Raw genomic sequence first — 19,988 nt, 5'->3', positions numbered from 1 at the left:
TGTGGATGTATGGATGTTTGTTACTCTTTCACGCAAAACCTACTGAACGGATTTTAATGAAACTTTACAATAATATAGCTTATACTGATACATCAGAATAACACATAGGCTACAATTTTAACTGACATTCAAAATGGGGGAGGTGTTATGTTCGTTTTCTTATGTTCAACGATTACTCCGCCGTTTGTAAACCGATTGTCAAAATTTTTCTTTTGGTATATAGGGTATCATCCCAATTTAGTATTATATTCACAAAAGTGGTGATCTGATGAAGGATCCATAAGTAATCGAGGGAACTCCTCAAATTTTATAGGGAAACGTGTGGTGACTTCGGTTTCGTGAGAAGTATTCTAAGCATATTATGCTACCAACAAGTAAGATTTTGCACCGAGGTATACCTGGTATACCGTGGCTCGGAAGGTGCTGAGAGAACTCCTGATTCTTTATAGATACAAGTTTGGGAGTTTCGGCGTTGTTTAAGAACGGAAAGCATATTATGCTACTATGCAAATTACATTCATCGTCATCATCATCACTACCATATTACACTATGCGTCGTCGATTATGAGCCTATTATGTGTTATTGGTACTTTTCATAGTCTTTTAGATCGAGACTCGAGTTTGTCAAGTGATAATTTAAAAAAATCTAATTATAAACCTAAAGAGTATGTTTGCTTGAACGCGCTAACCTCAGGAACTATAGGTCCGATTTAAAAACTTATTTCAGTGTTAGATAGCTTATTTATCGAGTAAGGCTATTATGTTTATAGGACTTATTATTTGCATAAATAAAATTAGAATAAACAAGAAGAAAATACATATTATTATTATCCTGAGGAGTTAGGACACGCGTTTAACATCTTTTACTATTCGCAAAAAGTGCACTCTTAAGGCCATCCCCTGAGCAAACGACCTTGGCCATACATTTGACGCGTTGCCAGAGTAGACAGAATGATAGAGTATGCCGACTTAGAACTGATGTTGAAATGTTTAAATTTGACGTATTATGACGAAAATCGTCGCTAGGGTTGTTAACTTGTTACCTACGAATTTAAAACTATGACATATTCGCTGGACGTGTTCCTCTTTGGTCGTATTGTTGTTTGTGTTTTGGCACATGCGATTAAAATTGTCAGAATCCAATTTTGAAATCTTTATTTTAAAATAAATTATATCAGCCAGCGCGAGGCACATTCCGTTCATAATCCTAGTGAAACCCGACGAATTTGACAGATATTGAAACCTGTCCGTCTCTTTGCAGTCGAACTACTGGTCGTTATGTCTATTGTGGCGTTGCCGAGATCGCACAAAAATCCTATTTAATTACATATCTTAGTTCAAAATTGATCTAAAAAAATTCAAACGGGGAATTATGAAGTGAATCAAATTGTCTATCAATTGTCGTGTGTTTCAAATAAACGTTATTTGTAAATACTAGGGAGATGCTGAAAGTGTGCTTGAATTTTAATAAATTGGTATTACTTTGCAAGCTGATATCATGAATTTAATAAATAATAACCCTCCCGGCAGTCGGGTAAAAATAGGAAATTAATAATGTTGATTACTGAAGATTATTGCTGTATTTTTATTATAAATTTGTAGCTTTCAAATTATGAGTTTATAAGGCTCTAAATACGGTAAATTACGGCATCTCCGTAGGGGGAGCGCCTTAAGTCTTAACATTATTTAATGATGATATTTAAAATGTCAGGTAAATCCGATAGAAATGATTAGGAACCCCAAGCCATTGATAGCAAAATCTAAGCAACGAACATAATATTGTTATCCAATTCAATCGAAGTGTTAACTCGATGGCCAGCTTCACGCTAGAATCTATCGCCGAAGTTGTTAACGAGGTAAACTTTAGAGCCGTTATTTTGTAAACCGCTGTAGTTCAGAATAACTTTGGTTGTTTCGAGCAAATCATGTGTGTAGATACCTGATATGTTTATTAATTTAAATTTTAAAAATACCTTAGTTTACACGCTTATTTAACAAAAATACAAAAGTTGTCCAGCAGTACCATCCTTTTTAGGGACTAGGGTTCCTGAGTAACTATCGGGTGTAACAAAACTAAGGGCCTGTCCAGTGTCCACATCTCCACGTCACGACGTCGTCAACGTGGAACGGTGCGTTAACGTGGCACAGTACGTTGACGTGACGTGTAAATTTACGTTAACGTAATGTAAAATGCACATCACGATATAGCAACATTGTACGTCGCCATGCCTTGTACAACTGCTGCGTTCTTCACTACTGATCTAGATGTGGACCGCACAATACGTATTCTGCTTTTGCTATTGTTAAAAACGGAGAAAGGGAAGGAAAAATACGTGCATTTTTACGTTACGTTGACGTAAATTTACACGTCACGTCAACGTATTAACTACCGTGCGACGTTACCGCAGCGTTCCACGTTGACGACGCGCGTCGTGACGTGGAGATGTGGACAGGCCCTCAGCGATAATACTTTAGTGAGTTTAGGGTGTGCATGGGTCCTCTGTATTACATAGAGTTCACTGTGAAAGTAGCAGCGCTTAATGAGCAACATTTTTTTCACTTGTATGGGGAAACTCGTGACGTTGGAGCGCTTGCCCATACAAATAGCAAAAAAAATCGCTCTTTCAGCGCTGCTACTTTCACGATTCACTCAATATAAGGGACACATACACACCCTAAAGTATTAATTATCACTTTTGTTACACCTTGTATAAGGAACCCTTATAATTTCTCTGTCTACCAGTCCGTCCATTTATGACAACTTCAGTAATTAATAATTATTATGAATAAAGCTTGACGAAATTCTGTACATCTATAAGTTGTGTACAATAAACAGTAGGCATAGACTTAATTTACCTATATTTAAAGAGATGTTAATCTTGATTTAATTTAATTTATAACAACGTTGTATTGAAAAACATAGTAAGCTCGAGATTACCCCACATCAAGAAAATCTTTACGGATGAAAAATGTCAATTCGAAACGTCGAATACAAGCCCAATGCGATTTGGGTGATGTGTGGGTTGAAATACTATACCGAGGCCCGCTTGCGTTGAAGTTAACCTTTGGTTAAAAACAAAGTTCTTTTTGTTATAAACTCGAAGAACGAGTGAAATAACACAAGTTATTGGCAATTGGATCTAACGGCCACATAGACATAATATTTCATATTTTGATGATTAAACTTCAATTTAATGACGAGTTTGACAGATAATAAAATAAATAAATAAAATATCTTTTTATTCAAAATTGGTATCATGATACACTTTTTGAAAGTCGAGCGAGGAAACTAAGTCGCCTACCACCGGTTCGGGAACTACCCCCCGCCGAGAAGAACCGGCGCGGCGTAAGAAACTCGCACGGGGCCATCTTTTACTAAAAAAATGGAAAATTACAATGTTAAGGCTTACAGCTATGTAACAAAAATAAAAGAAAAGTAACCTGCATGGAGCCACCCTATTCCCAAGGTGTGCTGTCCTCGATGAAATCATTGACTTTATAATACGCTTTAGCACACAAACGCTCTTTTACTGCATTTTCAAATTTGTCTAAAGGAAGAGAAGTATAATATATGGGGGCTTCTGTCAAAAATCAAAATCTTCTTTTAACCACAGTGAAGTAATTCTTAAGGAATTTGTCTCTGAGTGCGGCACAACCACATATCTGATTAGCTTATTACTATACCAAGAACGTGAGAGACACAACGTTGTATTTAAACAAGTACAAAAAACAATTGAAAAGAAAGTAGACGTTCATAAAACCTAATCATGCATTTGAACTATTAGTTCATACAAATTTTCACTCTAATCACTTCAAGAAACTTGCATAAGCCTAAGGAAGTATGATATTGGCTGAATAAGAAGTTTTATTAAAAATGTTTGGGCTGTGCAGTCAGCTGGCGGGAATGTTCGCACCAGCGTCGCACTTCTGAACTGATGCCAAAGAAAACTTCACGTGGAAGCGTGGAACGACTATGGACCGTTCGCAGTTTTCTGGCTATTGACAAAATGGGATAGAAATTAGAATAAGATTCTAAGTTTGCCTTCAATTTTAGTTCCCGAGCTCCGACTCGGAGATCAGGATCCGTTGCTGCGTTGAAACCAAAAAATGACAAAATTTGATCAGGACAATGCAGGCTGATCATCTAGTTGTCTGCCGATATCGTACATTTTCTCACTAAAAAACGTTTTATGCTCTACTATTTCCCTGTCACGATTAAGTCCTGGCGTCATAATATTGTCAAAATTGCTGTAGTCAAATAAAATAAAAAAATACTTCTGAATAAGTGTAATCAAATGTTTTCAGAACGTCCTACGTGTTGCCTACCACCGATTAATTGTTTCGGTACTATGCAATCAAATAAACCTTTTCGCTTAACTCTTTTGCTTAACTCCTATAAACTAAACTCCTAGAACTCGTACAAAATAAACCTTTTCAGTTAGCTCTACTATCAAGTTTAAATAAGAGAAGTTAGGCGTTAATTATTATGCTCAAGATTTGACATGAACTCGACAAAACGTTAATTTGAAAAGCTATTTGCAGTGTTTCATGATAATTTTACGTTAGCAATAAAATTTACCATCCAATTATAGGCGGGATAATTTATTTTTTATGTCGGGGGCAGAAGTAAAATGTAATTATTATTATGCTTTTCTTAGTAAGCTGTATGTCTATAAAACAATATTGGTTGCGCATTAAAATATTACGAGGAGGCATTTTTTATTTCCAAAATATGGGGGTTGGAGAAGACTGAGGAGTAAATATTGCATATATTTATAGGATATATTTTATAAAAAAAAATCTTCAACCGCGACAAATTTTTCATTGCTAACTGCCGCACTCAGATACATCAAATGATGATTCAACTTTAATTTAGTGAATACTTTGACAGAAAATGTGTTTTCCATATTGTCAAAATTCATTTAATTACAGTTAAGTAAGGGATGATGACACTTTATACGTGGGAGAGCCATGCTTCGGCACGAATGGGCCGGCTCGACCGGATAAATACCACGTTCTCACAGAAAACCGGCGTGAAACAGCGCTTGCGGTGTGTTTCCCCGAGTGAGTGAGTTAACCGGAGGCCCAATCCCCTACCCTATTCCCTTCCTTACCCTCCTCTATTCCCTTCCCTTCCCATCCCTACCCTCCCCTATTACCCTATTCCCTCTTAAAAGGCCGGCAACGCACCTGCAGCTCTTCTGATGCTGCGAGTGTCCATGGGCGACGGAAGTTGCTTTCCATCAGGTGACCCGTTTGCTCGTTTGCCCCCTTATTTCATAAAAAAAAACTGACAAGATTAGCAGATTTTTTAAATATAATAAAGGTATTACGGTAAAATTAAGCAGTTGTATAATTTCGGCTTTATAACTTATGTACTTATTTTTTTTGTTATTTAGGTACACACATTCAAAGTTGGATAGTACTTAGAGTATTTTTTTAACCCCTAATATTTGTATAGCTTTCGATTACTTGTATAATTTTAAGACACTTTTGTTATGAAACCACTTTCATAAACGCAATAGTTAATATAGCTATCGAACAAAGTTCTCCCGCGATGCCTGGCTACAAGTAACTCTAAGGTGACGTCATAATCGAGTAGCAGTTTGTATGGAGCATTTCGGGCAGGTCTATTTTATGAGATTTTTGAATTGTTCTATTTTGGAAAGTTTCTTAGCTAACACAGTAACTTATATTAGTTAAAAATATTGCCAATATACTCCTATCGCATATGGATTGTGGAATCTAGACAGCTTATTATTATTGGTTTGGTAGTGACTAAATAGGTGGAGCTCGGCAGGATTTTCTAAGTTCAGTTATTGTAACAATCTTCGTTAACAATAGCAAATAGCAACGACCATTATGCGTTGAGCCCTATGTTAATGTTTTGTGCATTACAAACTTTGGCGATTAGAGTTCAAAAACCGAGATGGCTTTCAGTGGAATCCCCAAAGGACAATCCCCTCGCATAATTGTCACTGGCTACGGTCCACGGACAATGAACCGTCGGGCTACTGTTAACTAGTTAACATCGTATAGTAAACACGTTGCTACCTAGGTACTATAGGTACTATCCAATTATTATTATTGGCACCGTAGATTTTTGTTTGCACCTCTGGCACCTTAGGTTTCTGTTGATAGTATAAACACCTAAAAAGCCAATACCTGCGTATTAAATCTTATACGTAACTATATTTTGTCCTGCAAATATTGTTAACGATTAAGATGAAATTGGCGCAGATATAAGCAACTTTAGCGCGAGAGCTCAAGCTATTTTTTATTGCCAAGAAATGTACATTCCCGTGGGATTATATTTGACGTAAAGTAAGTTATACTACGTATACAAGGTCGCGGAAAGTAACGTCTTAATAAAATATAGTACGAGCTCCGAAGAGATTTCAAAACACATATTTTTACTAAAACATAATATATTCCTGCCTTTTATATTGTTTCACAAAAATATAACGCATTTTCATATTAAATGATACAAAAATGCGTATATTAAAGTAAATTTTCGATATCAGCTAGTAATGTGCCATAAAAATATCGATAATAATTCTCTTGTTAATTCTGACTAAAGTAATAAAGTAGGGAGCAGTATCGCTGCCGGCGCAGTTTACTGCAGAGCCAGTGTGGTGCGAGAATCATGACAATAAATTTTGCTCCACTGCGCCATGTAAAAGCAGTTTAAACCGGATGAAAAGTTCTTTACCCACTTCTACGGCTTATAAATAAGTAGTCACTAGATTTATAGTATGCTAGTTTAATATAAACTGAAGTTGCCACGGTATACCGTAGGATTATTTTAACTAACTATACGCATCGTGCAATTCAGTATAGCGTCCTTTATTGAAATGATATTTCGTAACGTTTACGTATGTCTTTTTCGTTGTAAGTTTTAATGTAAAGTAACAATATAAATCGTAGAATGTAAGCACTACATGCCAATTGCCAGCCCATTATGAACATAGGCGATCATGAATCTTTAGATGGGCCTGTAATTGTAGACATAATTTAGATAATTATTATATTGTAAATTACTATATTATTATATTGTACTAGATGACGCCCGCAACTCCGTTGCGCCAAAATTCGTTTATCGCACGGGAACCGTACATTTTTCCGGGATAAAAAGTATGCTATGTCCTTCCCTGGATCATATTGACGTCCCTACTAAGTATATTATCTAGTACTTTTATCTTTGCCTAAATTATTAATTTTTTATTCTTTATAAACACCTAGCTTATAAAAAATCTGATTTCCCCCCCCCCCCCCCCGGCCCAAAATATGGGTAATTCCCCCCCCCCCTTGGCCCAGAATATGGGTAATTTGCCCCCCCTGGCCCAAAACGTGGGTACGCCCATGTATCTCCATACCGAATTTCAGCAAAATCGGTTCAGCGGTTTGGGCGTGCACAGAGTTGGTAACAGACAGACACACTTTCGCATTTATAATATTAGTATGGAAGTATGGATTATTATTATTATTATTATTTTTTTTTTTAAAGAAGGCAGGTCACTGTATCCCTGACGTCAGTGCGACCCATGAGGATCTATTGTGACTCCTTCGCACTAGAGTATCATCCCCAACCCTATACTGCTCATAAATTGAACGATATGGTTGGGGTTGGTGCCACGAATTTCCTCTGTGGACGAGTATTCGTGGCGACCAAGGTGCCTGTTCCTGCTCTGTAGTAGAGCAGGGCAGTCGAGGAGAAGGTGAATAGGTGTTTCATCCTCCTCCTCACAGAATCTGCAAGTCATTATGCTACAAATACCCATTCTGTTTAGGTGTTTGTTGAGCTTGCAGTGCCCAGTTAGGCTTCTGGTAAGGATTTTTAATTGGTTCCTACCCAAGGTGAGCACTAATTCTGATTGTTTCTTGTTGAAGTCAGGAATTAGTGCCTTGGAGTGTTCATGGCCAGGGGTCTCAGCCCATTGCTTCCTGCATAGTCTGTGACCCCATTCCTTGAGCACTTGCTTTGTGGTACTGGGAGTTATACCACAGACTGGTTCTGGACCATATATGAGACTCTCGGCCCCAAGCCTAGCCAGCTCGTCAGCGGTTTCATTGCCGGGGACGTTGCTGTGGCCCGGCACCCATACTAGGCGGATGTTGTTGTTCCTTCCCAGCATGTTAAACGTCTCAATGCATTCCAGAACTAATTTGGACGAGACTTCTGCGGCAGTCAGTGCTTTAAGTGCAGCTTGACTATCGGAGAAGATAAAAACGTTTTTATTAACTAGGGCCATCTCCAAGCTTTCTAGTGAACAACCGAGGATAGCGAAGACTTCAGCCTGAAACACGGTCGCAAACTCCCCCAAACAGGCGTATTTGCCTTTTGGTGGCTTGCCTCCGTAGATTCCGGCTCCCGCACGGTTGTCTTTCCTTGATCCATCCGTGAACCAAACTATGTCGCTAGGGCGGACATCGATTGGATTTTTCCTTTCCCAGTCCTCCCTGGAAGGTATAAAAACCTGGTACTGCTTCGAAAAGCTATACACCTTGATCATGGCATCTGATGGCATGGCCATGATAGGTGATTCACTGAGAGACTGTTCCAGCTGTCGAAATGGGGTGGAGACCCAATTCGTCCCACCCGCCGTCCTGGCCCTGAGAGCCACCTTTTTGGCCTCCATCTGAACAAGCAGAGGAAGCGGAGTTAAGTTGATCAGGGCCTCGAGGGAAGCGGTGGGTGTTGACGAGAGTGCACCCGTGATTATTAGACATGCCAGTCTCTGTACGCTGTTTAGTCTTTTGTGACAGTTTACTTGTTCAGCCTTTTTATGCCACACTGCGCAGCCATATGTGGTAATCGGTCTCACTACGGCTGTATATAGCCATAGCATTGCCTTCGGCCGAATACCCCATTTAGAGCTGACAAGCTTCCAACAGGAACCCAGAGCACATCTAGCCTTTTTCGTAATATACTCGATGTGCTTATTCCAAGTGAGTCCTTTGTCTAGTATGGATTATACTATATTATGTTATATTGTAGTAAACCAATAGATAGCTGCGCAATCATTAACGATCCAATGTGAAGATTATTAGCCTTTCGAAAATTATTATCAAAAATATCGATATCGATAAAATCCTTTGATCCATACACTTCCGAAACAGAATTCGATAATTTACAGTGTTGACGGCAAACATTTATTTGCCGCCCTTAACAAGATTAACACATTTATCGAAAATATTCGTGTATCCAAACGAAAAAGTTTCTGCCTTCCGGATGAAAAATTGGGTATAATATGTAGACATCACTCCAGGGAATGGATGAAAACATGCATAATTCGTTTTATATTGAAATGTATACCCGTTAAATGTTATTTAACTTTTACGAATTTCAACAGCACGTAGGCATACTGGTACAGTCGAGCTTAATAAAATACAGAGTGTTCGCTTCACTGTAGACAATCCATAAGGTAGATATGTATCATTTGAAAACCTTATTATGAGTAACATTTATAATCGTTTTTCCCACAGAAATAGATCAAGATAGATACCGCATGTCGCTCCATTTGTATGAAAACGAGCGTGCCACTTTTTTACTACCTACTAGCTACTGTGACGTACCGATGATAAGAAACGTGTCCATTATCAAGGCCAACGTTTCTATTTGAATTCCTACAGCTCAATACGGCACTTTTAGGCATTTAGACATTTTAAGAATTCCGATTGACGTCCGATCCTAAAGAGAAGACTTTCCAAAGACGAGTATTGCTCGTCGTTTGGGAACGCGATATAACATGCGAAGTACTGTATACACATGCGTATGCGTATCTATCTTGCTCTATGTCTGTAGTTTTTCCAATATTCAAATTTTTCAGAGATGGTACGTCTTGTGACTTGTCTAATTGACCCCGAAAATGATTTTCTTTACGATTCTTGACGTCATAAGTACTGACCAGTAGGTATACCAAGTTATGTTTGGGAAGAAAGGCTCGATGTTTCCTAGTGACATGACATATTATGGCAATAATTTAAGAAAAAAAGTTTTTTTTAGTAATTAAAATCCACATTTTCCTAATTATGTACATTTGCCGACAGACACTAGCCATGTAGCGGCGTTAGGGGGGCGGGGGGCTACGCTAGGTGACCGTCCAGGGCGCCGGATAAAAAATATTTAAGGGGGGCGTCCCATACGAAAATATTTTATTTTTTTGCCTTTTATTGCTCTTAAATGGTACGGAACCCTTCGTGCGCGAGTCCGACTCGCACTTGGCTGTTTATTATCTTTCAATAATAATATGTAAGACTACTTGGTTATTGCTTGAAAATATTTTTTTTCTCGCTGCAGTGTGTGTCAACTTTTTGGTAGCTTGATTTTATTTAGCTTGATATAATTACAGTAATTACGGACACTTAACGTTAACGTTTGCGATAGTTGAGGTACTTACTCCATTTCGGATTTTCAGAATGTCTCACATAACAGAGACATTCTGGTAATTACTCATACAATTAAAAAGTAACAGACAAAATTTTTTTGCAGTCGCTGAAGCTCAGTTCGCGCGACGCCCGAAGCGAGAATGGTTCAGACCAAAATGGCGGGTGAAAGATCAATATGAACATGCCAAAAGGTAACTCCATCTCTGTCACACTTGAACGAATTTTCAATACACTCGTCCCTCTCTAGCACGATGTAACGCAGAGGCAACGACAAGTCGTATGATAAAATGTGTTTTGTAAGTTGTAACCAATTTTCACGAAGACCGTTTAACAAGTTTACGTATTTACATATTTTAAATTTTGTTTTTCAAATAAGTGTGTTGTTGTTTTATATTCTTTATTTTTATTTTTAATAATATTATTCGATGAGCTATTCGAATTGATATTTTTTTAAACAATAATAATTGTCTTTTTAAATTATGTTTGAGCTTTTATGTTAGAATAAAATATCATATTTTGTATATTTTTTATATTAATTATATTTATCGTCATTGGCCACATTGCATTTTCATAATTTTTATTACTTATATTATGCACTTGAAGAATTTTGACGTCATTATTATCAGCAGCACTCTGGAAATTAATAACGTACTAAGTCAACAATCACTATAAAAATATTCCTACAGGGTTTCTCTCTAGAAATATTATTATATATTCTATTTATTATATATTCTATTTATTATATTAAATATTATACTATATTAATAAATTATTATTAAAGTAGCGTCACCAAGTTTATGTATAAGTAGATGACGCCCGCAACTCCGTTGCGCCAAAATTATCTTACCGCGCGGGAACCGTATATTTTTCGGAATTACCTATGGGATGTATCCGGGAAAGGAAATAGGATACGGGAGCACCCTATGTCCTTTCCCGGGACTGAAAGTATCTCAATACTAAACAGCAAAATCGGTTCAGCGGTTTGGGCGCGAAGAGGTAACCGACAGACAGACAGACACACTTTCGCATTTATAATATTAGTATGGATAGTTGGTTCTTTGTTCAGGGATTGTTCTACACTTTTTGTGTTGCGTACTTGTGTATATTTATTAGCTTACTGCTTAGTTAAAAAATTTAGCTATTTTATTTCAATCATATTTTTAGTAATTGCTTTTTTAGTACTCACGAACTTGATCTAGTTTTACTAGTCCGATAAGAACCTGAGTTCGAAGTTTCTCGTCTGCACAGATGTCTACTCGTCGCTAGTTTCATAGAAGCAGACTGTTATCAAGTCGTTAAAACTTTAAAGACGGCCAGAAACTGGCGCCGCTAACTGGCTAACTAGTAATGGACTCATTATAAAAACAAAAGACAATATTACTATTATAATGATCTTAATTAGGATAAAGTACATCTCTACTGTATGCTGTTACAATTTATATTCTGTAATTCTATCTACTGCATGGGTATTTATAGTCGCATGGGCTATTTCATTCAAATGCCAATGTGGATAAGGATGGATTGGTTTTAGGTATCGTTCAATTTGAAAATGGAGAATGTTTTAATTGAACTATAGTTTCCAACATTTTCTTCATAAACATAATATATTTTTAAAGATATTTGATAAAGTTTAATTAGGTGTGCATGCCGGGTCGGATCGGGATCGGAGAGTTAGTGGGCTACAGCCTGCCGATTTATTGCGCTCAAAATCGATTCCGATGCCAATTTTTATGGTCCCGATATCGACCCCGATTTATACACGTTCCGGAGGCTATCTGTATTTTATATTGAACATACGGCTGGGATTTATTACAATTGGAACGGATGACAAATAAAAATATAAGAACTGGAAAAATTTGGATCAAAAACTTTGACATGGAATTTTAGAAAAGGTTTGACATCCCTGATATACAATAGAAAATATCAAATGTTTCCCGCAACTTCCTTGCTAGATGAGATATTAATTAATCGCTCTAGGGACCTTACATTTAACGGAATAAAAACTATCCTTTTTTTCCAGGACTTAAAAAATATCTTAATACCAAATTTTATCAAAATCAGCTTCAATGTAAAAAGTTGACATGGAATTTTAGAAAAGGTTTGACATCCCTGATATACAATAGAAAATATCAAATGTTTCCCGCAACTTCCTTGCTCGACGAGATATTAACTAGCTGTTTGACCGAGCTTTGCTCGGTATCCGATGAAAATGTCCTTTTTTTTCCAGGACTTAAAATATCTTAATACCTACAGTACCTAATCAGTAACTTCAATGTAAAAAGGTGGAACCGACAGTCGCACATTGTAATCATCATAATATATTAGTAAGTAAATGATGTTATTTTTTTCTGTTCAGTTTAATATGTGTAGATTTATAATCTCATATGAATATGAAGGCAGAAAATTCTAAACTTTCAGGACGAAAATAAATGATACGATGAGTACTACAAACTCTCAGCATGAATTCTTTATGTCCTCGGGGGGTAATTCTGAAGTCAGAGAGTACACGAGATTTCTTATACTTCGTGTTTAGTCTCAGTTAGCTCATTTGTTAGACAAGGATAATATTTTTGAGAAAACTTCTCGAGTCCATCATAGAATATTGTTATAAATTGAGAACATGCAGTAACTATACCTAATAATAAATGTCAGCAAAATAGGTCGAGTAAATAATCGAACAATGACATCTGGGCCTAGACAAGTAAACGCCAACGCCACAAAATGTATGCGATTTGACTCATTTGACATTAGTATTCCCTAGCGAAGCGATGACTTATGTCAAATCGCATACATTTTGTTAGCGTTTACGATAATCGCTTGCCACTTGTCTACTAGGGCAGTTCGTATATTATTCGATACGCGCTATAGGTTCAATGTGCATTTCTCAATCTTTTGTTGTACTAGGCATTTTATAACTTAGGGAATACAGCTTTCATCAAAATCGGTTCATTAGTTTTTGACATGGGGAATTTTAAGTACAGTTTAATGATGTTGGTTTAATTTTTTAATATACCACTAATAATTATTGTTCATGATGGATTCTATAGCAAAACAAAGTCTATAGTATGAATGAAGATTGTATACTGCTTATATCGTGGCTTTATTCTCAATTAAAAACCTGTGTAGTATGTTCTTAGAAGTCATCAAGTATCTGGGGGCACGGGAGTGCCCCCGCCAAGATGATATTTTTCACGATAGATTCTATAGCAAAGCTAAGTCTTGTATGAAGATTCTGTATTGCTTATATTTTACCCTTTATTAAAAACCTGTGTATTACGTTCTTATTTGTCCATACTTACTTACTTCCATACTAATATTATAAATGCGAAAGTGTGTCTGTCTGTCTGTTACCTCTTCACACCAAAAGTGCTGAACCGATTTAGCTGAAATTTGGTATTGAGATATTTTGAGTCTCGGGAAAGGACATAATATGATACTTTTTATCCCGGAAAAATGTACGGTTTCCACGCGATAAACGAATTTCGGCGCAACAGAGTTGTGGGAATCAACTGTTTATTATTATTCACTAGCTTTGTCCCGCGGCTTCGCTCGCGTTAAAAAGTATTATTATATACAATCTTTCAACCCCTATTCTATCCCCTTGGATCCAATCCATTTATCAAAATCGTATCTTAGCAGATATCTACATCATTACATCTACCTGCATGCTAAATTTCAGCCCGATCCGTCCAGTGGTTTGGGCTGTGCGTTGATAGATCACTATGTCAGTCAGTCAGTCACCTTTGAGTTATACATGTCGCAGCCGACTGGTTTAAATAGCCGTTCAATCAAACAGCTAGCCCTTTGACTGAACAACGCCATTCAATCACACGGCTAGCTTTTAGATTGAATATTTTAGTCGCTCAAAACGTTCAACACTACAGCTGATTCAAAAGCCGCCGTCTAATTGAAGTAGTTCAGCGCGCACCGCTGCGGCGCTAGGTGCGTTTTATTTACAATATGGCGTCAACTAGCAGGTGTTTGTTGGTGTTTGTGGTTGTTTTTCGGAAAGAAAGTAGTTAATAAAAGTTACAAGTGTTATTAAAGAGTCAAAAATTATGGAGGCACAAACGAGTGAATCAAATTTTCAACAAATATTCGAGGAGAAATTACGGGATTATGAAATGGATGGACGCAGCTCCCCTGAAAGGGGGGTTCGGGGGGCACAGCCTCCCGTCAAAACAAAAACAAACACAATCCAGAAAGTCCGAAAGTTGGTTAGGTTAGGTTAGAACTTAGACCACAACACAGAGGGAGCCGAGCGAGCGCAGCGAGCGTGCTGCGGCAGCAGCCGGCGAACGTCTCAAAATAAAAGGGGGGCTCGGGGGGCGCAGCCCCCCGCCAAAACAAAAACAAACACAATCCAGAAAGTTCAAAAGTAGGTTAGGTTAGAACTGTGACTGTGCTGTGGCAGCAGCCGGCGACCGTCACAAAACACGCCTCAGAATTTTGAATAATCTTTCAATTAAATACAAAAAGTTTTCCTATTCTCCCATAATATTACATATTAAGCTAATGGTCGCCCTAGTTAATTTGCCATTAAACCAGTTGGCTAAGCGTCGTCTAGCTGTAGTGTTGAACGTTGTAGTCAACAAGTCGGGTAAACGACGTATAGCCGTGTGATTGAGTGGCGTTGTTCAGTCAAAGGGCTAGCTGTTTGATTGAACGGCTATTTAAACCAGTCGGCTGCGACATATATATTTAGATTCACGATGGAGTCTATATCAAAGCTAAGTCATAGTTAATGTTTCATTGAAATAATGATAAAATGCTGTCCGCCTTGTAGTAGACGTGATGAATCGCTTATGAAAATGGAATGTCTGCGCTAATGTACTGAAACGTTTCAATAACTCAAATATAAAACGCGATTCATTTTTCGCAAAATTATGCTGCAAAAACAAATTATTTAACAATTATGTAGAAGCATAAAATAACAATTTAGTAGATACTAGCTATTTGACCGAGCTTTGCTCTGAGATTGAGCTATACGTGGGAGAGCAATGCTTCGGCACGAATGGGCCGGCTCGACCGGAGAAATACCACGTTCTCACAGAAAACCGGCGTGAAACAGCGCTTGCGCTGTGTTTCGCCGAGTGAGTGAGTTTACCGGAGGCCCAATCCCCTACCCTATTCCCTGCCCTACCCTCCCCTATTCCCTTCCCTTCCCATCCTTACCCTCCCCTATTACCCTGTTCCCTCTTAAAAGGCCGGCAACGCACTTGCAGCTCTTCTGATGCTGCGAGTGTCCATGGGCGACGGAAGTTGCTTTCCATCAGGTGACCCGTTTGCCCGTTTGCCCCCTTATTTCATAAAAAAAAAGATCGATTTATCGTCCCCGAAACCCCCTATATACTAAATTTCATGAAAATCGTTGGAGCCGATTCCGAGATTCCTAATATACTCGTATATATACAAGAATTGCTCGTTTAAAGATTTAGGTACCAAGATCCTATCAAATCTATTCTAATATTAGAAATAAAATGCGCAGGTCTGTCTGTTATCTCTTTACGCTCAAACCGCTCATCCAATTTTGCTGAAATTTGTTATGGCTATACTTTGAGTCCTGGTTAATATAAAAAAAAAAAACATATTGTGATACTTTTTATCCCGGAAAAATGTGCGGTTCCCGTGCGAGTTACAGGAGTCATCTGGTAAGTGGTAGAAAATATATCTGTTACAATTTAGCAGATATTTGGTTTTCCTTATGATCGGCATGAAATATAATAGCATGAAACGCCTGAGTCCCTATACTGCATATTTTATGGTGGTTATACTTTCCATACAAGTATATTTTGTTTTTAAGTGTCGGGTCGCTATGAAAGGGGAATCGAGATAAAAAGGGTTCCAGAATTGGTAGGGACAAGGTGACAGATTCTTTCCTTCACCTTAAATATATTAGTAAAGGGCGAAATTCCTAAAGCATTTATCATTTTCTCGTCATGGGTACAAACTTTTCAGTTTTGTGTGGGTCGAAAGTAGGTAAACGGTACTGTAATATTGACTTTTTTTGCGGAAAAAATAAGGTTGGCTAGTCACTTGCGTCCACTCATTTCGATACATCGTAAGTCGTAACCGATACCAGTAATAGCAGTTTCTTTGCGATAGATCGAAACGAACGATTGCAGATGAATGGCTATTATCTACCCATAAGTGACAATTGAAAAAAGCAAAGTTTGAGAGATGTTAAACAATATGAAACGCTCTATCAAAGGCATAATAATATAGCAGTGTGCATCCACGGCCGCTTAGACGTCTTCCAAAGAAATTTAACCTGTAACAATTGAAAATCTTTTGTGTCTGCGATACCCACGATGGAGGTGTTACTACATACATAGCCGGCTTTATGTTTTTGGAGTGTCAACTGGCCATTTGATCGAGACGTACCTACCAGCAATACACACCCCTGCATGCCATTCTTACATGCGTAAGTACACTTTACTGCCTTGGGGCTAAAATACCACATCCTTCCACTTACTATCACGCGGTTAAAAGGTAGTTTTCCGATCCATTTACTGATACTAACATATTCACACATAGATAGAGTATAAGTTTGCAAATTGCACCTTTAACTGGTATCCCAAAGAAGAAATAAAGATAACAATTTTCAAATAACAATTGAAGTTTAAAACATTTTGTTGCAATATTTTTTTGCTGAATTGACTACTAATATGTTTTAAATATTATGTTTTTTCGTAACCTTAATAAATTATATAACCTTAATAAAATGTTATACGTGGGAGAGCCATGCTTCGGCACGAATGGGCCGGCTCGACCGGATAAATACGACGTTCTCACAGAAAACCGGCGTGAAACAGCGCTTGCGCTGTGTTTCGCCGAGTGAGTGAGTTTACCGGAGGCCCAATCCCCTACCCTATTCCCTTTCCTACCCTCCCCTATCCCTTCCCTTCCCTACCCTCCCCTATTACCCTATTCCCTCTTAAAAGGCCGGCAACGCACATGCAGCTCTTCTGATGCTGCGAGTGTCCATGGGCGACGGAAGTTGCTTTCCATCAGGTGACCCGTTTGCTCGTTTGCCCCCTTATTTCATAAAAAAAAATATTATAATTGTACTAGACTTTGCACCGGAATTCGTTTTTGTGGTTTATGTGGTTAATGTAGTACATATTTTTAACTCAGAGTACTCCGAAATACTGAATTTCATCAAAATCCGTTCAGCGGTTTCATCGTGAAGAGGACTTTAGCATTTATAATATCAGAATTGTTAATTAATTTATAAATCATATTGATTCATAGAAAAATACATCTTCTTGCGTTTACTCCACTTTACAATACTAAAATCTTTTTCAGTTACAACAGCAGACATTCGGCGATAAGATTTGAGGTTTGAATATGAAAGGGCAGCGGTATCTCGATATTACGATAGTGTATATCAGGTTAGATGATGTGCCGACCTATTTACCGATAGGCCATGATATGCATAATCTCGGGAAAGGCCCGCGGTTTACTTTCAAGCGCTTTTCATGCCTATTTTTGGAATGTTGAACATTTTTTTATGCTTTAGTGGAATTACGCTATAAGGGCCTGTTTCACCATTTCCTGACAAGTGCCGCAACTATCCACAACTTATCTGACGATTCTCCATACTCTATCTGTCAAGTTAAGTTGTGGATAGCCTATCCGGCACTTATCATGAAATGGTGAAATAGCCCCTAAGTATTTGACAATATGAAGATATGAATATGAAGATGAATATATATTTCGAAATAAATATGGACATACGAATAGTATGTCAATATTTATTTCGAATTGTAAACCTAACAGTGACGCCAAACAGATGGATATGAAGCGGTTTATCTAACGTTAATAATTACACATTTAATTGTTTCGAATTCAAATAAAGCTATTGTTTAGTGGTTACCGTAAAATATAAGGGCGTGTTTACACAGTAGCGTACTGTAATTTTGAGGATAGGTATTATATTATATGTGTTCAAATTTTTGCGTTAATAACTATTACGCTGAAACTTGATGTGTGTGTGTGACTTTAATATGAATAAGTTTGTGCCTTGGATTATTTATTTATGCAGTTTTTTATTGCCATTGTGTATCGGAGCCGTTTTTAAGCTGTAAAAAAATAATAGTTGCGTTATTTTTTTACAGCTCTATACGATACGATATCTATACTTACTGTCCATAATCCATACTATGTTCTGCCTGTCATTCCCACTTTACGCTTAATTAATGATTTGAATGAAATTTGGTATGGTAATACTTCGAGACCCAGGATAGTTTTTAACACAAAACCTTGTATAATTCCCGCAACATAAAAGAATGTCTGCATTAAGAAAATTCCGGTCAACATCCACTTAAATTACCTAAACTAAGGTAAAAACCTCAAATTATCTCCAAAAAAAAGCCCAACTAAAATAACATTACAATGTGACATCGCCCTTATCATATATCACTATATGTACGCTTATGGCTCAAATAGCGTCGTATAATTATTATCGCACTGATTTATAGCAATTCCGCCATCCGCAGAATATAAACGACAATGTTACCTGAGGTCATAGTTTACGTTCCTATTTTATTGCGAACTGATTCCAACCGTATTTATAGACACTTGGATATAATGGTTACCTGCTTTTGTTACTTTGTACGTAAATGTAATTTTAGGGTCTCTTTCATCGTTTAATATAATACCTAATCCGAAAGATTTTCCGTTGCATACTTTATTAAAATTATTGCTTTGCTATTGAAAAAAAAATTGTCTTTAGGCAACTTTAAAAACATCGTTTTAAGAATTACCTTTAAAAGTTGACAATATTTAAAAAATATTTTTAACGTCTTTTAATCACAATGAAGGAAAATAAATGATATTTTACTAAAATTTTCTGCGCACTGTACCTCGCCACTGCACTGTTCTGCATGAGTTTTATGACGTTATAAATTCTCCATTAAATTTAGTCCACGTTCCGAACCGGCTCATGGACAAAATTACTGTGTTTTTATCAACTTAATTAAATATTAACACTTCGGATGGCGTCATAATTTACGAAAGTGTTTTTATAGTTATTTGACTACTGGAATTGTTTGTTTTTGTAAAAAAAAAAATTAAGGTTAAGTATATCATAATACTATGTTTTACTTGACTGATTATTGTTTTGTTTTTATATGCATCCTCCAAGTGAAATATTCAAAATGAAGAACTAAAAAAAAGGATCCGTCTTGGCTTTATTGATGATCTAAATTTACTATGTTAGTGTATTTAGTTTACTAAGGTACTTATACAAAATTCTCCGCTTAAACTTTAGCACTATAATAAACGTTAGATCTCAATAATCGATACCATTGTCGGACCATGTCAAATAAATCCGGTAAAGCCATTCTATAAATCAATGGAGCTATCACAATTTTATACTGATAATTTTGTACCGAGTAAATTAACTGGGCTGGTCTTGTGCGATATTTAGTGCTTTATCGGTTCATGTTCTAGAAACGTCTCGGCAAATATAATTTACAGCAATAAAGAGAATGAATGGCTATACTTTCCTCCAGTTAACAACTCGGTTGCTGAAAATTAAAACTAGTTTTTCGCTAAAACTCGACGCTCTGAATACTTTTATAAATAGTTGTTGT

The sequence above is a fragment of the Aricia agestis genome, chromosome 3 (assembly GCF_905147365.1).
Source record: "Aricia agestis chromosome 3, ilAriAges1.1, whole genome shotgun sequence".
In the NCBI taxonomy this organism is placed as follows: domain Eukaryota; kingdom Metazoa; phylum Arthropoda; class Insecta; order Lepidoptera; family Lycaenidae; genus Aricia; species Aricia agestis.
The sequence above is the reverse complement of the archived record's forward strand: the minus strand, read 5'-3'. Positions refer to the sequence as shown.